Source organism: Babylonia areolata, unplaced genomic scaffold (assembly GCF_041734735.1).
Source record: "Babylonia areolata isolate BAREFJ2019XMU unplaced genomic scaffold, ASM4173473v1 tig00007490, whole genome shotgun sequence".
Classification (NCBI taxonomy): domain Eukaryota; kingdom Metazoa; phylum Mollusca; class Gastropoda; order Neogastropoda; family Buccinidae; genus Babylonia; species Babylonia areolata.
The window spans coordinates 20,001-25,000 of NW_027468471.1; positions in this window are offsets into that span (position 1 = coordinate 20,001).

Below are 5,000 nucleotides of genomic sequence, written 5' to 3' on the forward strand. Positions count from 1 at the left end.
GAGCCCCGGCAAAGGAAGCCCGGCGAGGCGGCCGTGCGCGTTCACACTTGGACGCGCAGGCGGGAAGCTCGGCAGCCGGGCGGGTAGCCTGCGGGGAGCTGGTGGGCTCCCGAGACTCCCGTCCCCCGACTCGGGCCTCGCACGCCGAGCGGTCGCTAGCTTGCCAGTGCAAAAGACAGAAGCGCGGGGGCAGTAAAGCCAGGCGGACGGGTCGACCGTTGCCGGCTGTGCGCCGACCGGAGCGATCCGCCACGCCACGCCGCGTCCCCCACAACCAGGGTGTCGCATAAGGCGCTGCGAAGGTGGACCTTGATCCACATTGGGCAGAGCCTGAGTTGAGGCCCCCCAGCACGTGCCTGGGGACCAGGCGTTGAGGAGTAGGCCTTTTTTTGAGGGCCCAGAAAGTATTTTGGCAATTGTAGCGAGGTTTTGGAGTTTTATCCACAACCTTTACCTGCCTTTTTTTTCTTTTTTTCCTTTTTTCTCTCTCCGAGCATGCCAAAGTTGATAGAAAACGCGGTTCGGCATGGACGGGAGCAGGCGTTGAGGAGTAGGCCTTTTTTTGAGGGCCCAGAAAGTATTTTGGCAATTTTTTACTTTTTTATCCACAACCTTTACCTGCCTTTTTTTTCTTTTTTTCCTTTTTTCTCTCTCCGAGCATGCCAAAGTTGATAGAAAACGCGGTTCGGCATGGACGGGAGCAGGCGTTGAGGAGTAGGCCTTTTTTTGAGGGCCCAGAAAGTATTTTGGCAATTTTTGACTTTTTTATCCACAACCTTTACCTGCCTTTTTTTCTCTCCGAGCATGCCAAAGTTGAGAGAAAACGCCGTTTGGCATGGACGGGAGGAGGTGTGGAGGAGTAGTCCATTTTTGAATGGCAGCGGAAAGATTTTGGCAATTGTAGCGAGGTTCTTCGGACTTTTATCCACAACCTTTACCTGCCTTTTCCTCAGCGAGCATGCCAAAGTTGAGAGAAAACGCCCTTCGCCATTGACGGGACCAGACGTTGACGACTACGTCTTTCTTTTTTTCACGGCGCCTGAACGATTTGGGCAATTCTCCACAGCGCGTTTACTTTTTATCCACAACCTTTACCTGCCTTTTCCTCAGCGAGCATGCCAAAGTTGAGAGGAAAACGCCGTTTGGCATGGACAGGAGCAGGCGTTGACGACCAGGTCTTTTTTTTGGTCTTTTTTTTTCACAGCGCCGGAAGGATTCAGGCAATTCTCCAAAGCCGGTTACTTTTATCCACAACCTTTACTGGACCTTTTTTTTCTTTTTTTCCTTTTTTCTCTCTCCGAGCATGCCAAAGTTGATAGAAAACGCGGTTCGGCATGGACGGGAGCAGGCGTTGAGGAGTAGGCCTTTTTTTGAGGGCCCAGAAAGTATTTTGGCAATTTTTGACTTTTTTATCCACAACCTTTACCTGCCTTTTTTTCTCTCCGAGCATGCCAAAGTTGAGAGAAAACGCCGTTTGGCATGGACGGGAGGAGGTGTGGAGGAGTAGTCCATTTTTGAATGGCAGCGGAAAGATTTTGGCAATTGTAGCGAGGTTCTTCGGACTTTTATCCACAACCTTTACCTGCCTTTTCCTCAGCGAGCATGCCAAAGTTGAGAGAAAACGCCCTTCGCCATTGACGGGACCAGACGTTGACGACTACGTCTTTCTTTTTTTCACGGCGCCTGAACGATTTGGGCAATTCTCCACAGCGCGTTTACTTTTTATCCACAACCTTTACCTGCCTTTTCCTCAGCGAGCATGCCAAAGTTGAGAGGAAAACGCCGTTTGGCATGGACAGGAGCAGGCGTTGACGACCAGGTCTTTTTTTTGGTCTTTTTTTTTCACAGCGCCGGAAGGATTCAGGCAATTCTCCAAAGCCGGTTACTTTTATCCACAACCTTTACTGGACCTTTTTTTTCTTTTTTTCCTTTTTTCTCTCTCCGAGCATGCCAAAGTTGATAGAAAACGCGGTTCGGCATGGACGGGAGCAGGCGTTGAGGAGTAGGCCTTTTTTTGAGGGCCCAGAAAGTATTTTGGCAATTTTTGACTTTTTTATCCACAACCTTTACCTGCCTTTTTTTCTCTCCGAGCATGCCAAAGTTGAGAGAAAACGCCGTTTGGCATGGACGGGAGGAGGTGTGGAGGAGTAGTCCATTTTTGAATGGCAGCGGAAAGATTTTGGCAATTGTAGCGAGGTTCTTCGGACTTTTATCCACAACCTTTACCTGCCTTTTCCTCAGCGAGCATGCCAAAGTTGAGAGAAAACGCCCTTCGCCATTGACGGGACCAGACGTTGACGACTACGTCTTTCTTTTTTTCACGGCGCCTGAACGATTTGGGCAATTCTCCACAGCGCGTTTACTTTTTATCCACAACCTTTACCTGCCTTTTCCTCAGCGAGCATGCCAAAGTTGAGAGGAAAACGCCGTTTGGCATGGACAGGAGCAGGCGTTGACGACCAGGTCTTTTTTTTGGTCTTTTTTTTTCACAGCGCCGGAAGGATTCAGGCAATTCTCCAAAGCCGGTTACTTTTATCCACAACCTTTACTGGACCTTTTTTTTTCTTTTTTTCCTTTTTTCTCTCTCCGAGCATGCCAAAGTTGATAGAAAACGCGGTTCGGCATGGACGGGAGCAGGCGTTGAGGAGTAGGCCTTTTTTTGAGGGCCCAGAAAGTATTTTGGCAATTTTTTACTTTTTTATCCACAACCTTTACCTGCCTTTTTTTCTCTCCGAGCATGCCAAAGTTGAGAGAAAACGCCGTTTGGCATGGACGGGAGGAGGTGTGGAGGAGTAGTCCATTTTTGAATGGCAGCGGAAAGATTTTGGCAATTGTAGCGAGGTTCTTCGGACTTTTATCCACAACCTTTACCTGCCTTTTCCTCAGCGAGCATGCCAAAGTTGAGAGAAAACGCCCTTCGCCATTGACGGGACCAGACGTTGACGACTACGTCTTTCTTTTTTTCACGGCGCCTGAACGATTTGGGCAATTCTCCACAGCGCGTTTACTTTTTATCCACAACCTTTACCTGCCTTTTCCTCAGCGAGCATGCCAAAGTTGAGAGGAAAACGCCGTTTGGCATGGACAGGAGCAGGCGTTGACGACCAGGTCTTTTTTTTGGTCTTTTTTTTTCACAGCGCCGGAAGGATTCAGGCAATTCTCCAAAGCCGGTTACTTTTATCCACAACCTTTACTGGACCTTTTTTTTCTTTTTTTCCTTTTTTCTCTCTCCGAGCATGCCAAAGTTGATAGAAAACGCGGTTCGGCATGGACGGGAGCAGGCGTTGAGGAGTAGGCCTTTTTTGAGGGCCCAGAAAGTATTTTGGCAATTTTTGACTTTTTTATCCACAACCTTTACCTGCCTTTTTTTCTCTCCGAGCATGCCAAAGTTGAGAGAAAACGCCGTTTGGCATGGACGGGAGGAGGTGTGGAGGAGTAGTCCATTTTTGAATGGCAGCGGAAAGATTTTGGCAATTGTAGCGAGGTTCTTCGGACTTTTATCCACAACCTTTACCTGCCTTTTCCTCAGCGAGCATGCCAAAGTTGAGAGAAAACGCCCTTCGCCATTGACGGGACCAGACGTTGACGACTACGTCTTTCTTTTTTTCACGGCGCCTGAACGATTTGGGCAATTCTCCACAGCGCGTTTACTTTTTATCCACAACCTTTACCTGCCTTTTCCTCAGCGAGCATGCCAAAGTTGAGAGGAAAACGCCGTTTGGCATGGACAGGAGCAGGCGTTGACGACCAGGTCTTTTTTTTGGTCTTTTTTTTTCACAGCGCCGGAAGGATTCAGGCAATTCTCCAAAGCCGGTTACTTTTATCCACAACCTTTACTGGACCTTTTTTTTCTTTTTTTCCTTTTTTCTCTCTCCGAGCATGCCAAAGTTGATAGAAAACGCGGTTCGGCATGGACGGGAGCAGGCGTTGAGGAGTAGGCCTTTTTTTGAGGGCCCAGAAAGTATTTTGGCAATTTTTGACTTTTTTATCCACAACCTTTACCTGCCTTTTTTTCTCTCCGAGCATGCCAAAGTTGAGAGAAAACGCCGTTTGGCATGGACGGGAGGAGGTGTGGAGGAGTAGTCCATTTTTGAATGGCAGCGGAAAGATTTTGGCAATTGTAGCGAGGTTCTTCGGACTTTTATCCACAACCTTTACCTGCCTTTTCCTCAGCGAGCATGCCAAAGTTGAGAGAAAACGCCCTTCGCCATTGACGGGACCAGACGTTGACGACTACGTCTTTCTTTTTTTCACGGCGCCTGAACGATTTGGGCAATTCTCCACAGCGCGTTTACTTTTTATCCACAACCTTTACCTGCCTTTTCCTCAGCGAGCATGCCAAAGTTGAGAGGAAAACGCCGTTTGGCATGGACAGGAGCAGGCGTTGACGACCAGGTCTTTTTTTTGGTCTTTTTTTTTCACAGCGCCGGAAGGATTCAGGCAATTCTCCAAAGCCGGTTACTTTTATCCACAACCTTTACTGGACCTTTTTTTTCTTTTTTTCCTTTTTTCTCTCTCCGAGCATGCCAAAGTTGATAGAAAACGCGGTTCGGCATGGACGGGAGCAGGCGTTGAGGAGTAGGCCTTTTTTTGAGGGCCCAGAAAGTATTTTGGCAATTTTTGACTTTTTTATCCACAACCTTTACCTGCCTTTTTTTCTCTCCGAGCATGCCAAAGTTGAGAGAAAACGCCGTTTGGCATGGACGGGAGGAGGTGTGGAGGAGTAGTCCATTTTTGAATGGCAGCGGAAAGATTTTGGCAATTGTAGCGAGGTTCTTCGGACTTTTATCCACAACCTTTACCTGCCTTTTCCTCAGCGAGCATGCCAAAGTTGAGAGAAAACGCCCTTCGCCATTGACGGGACCAGACGTTGACGACTACGTCTTTCTTTTTTTCACGGCGCCTGAACGATTTGGGCAATTCTCCACAGCGCGTTTACTTTTTATCCACAACCTTTACCTGCCTTTTCCTCAGCGAGCATGCCAAAGTTGAGAGGAAAA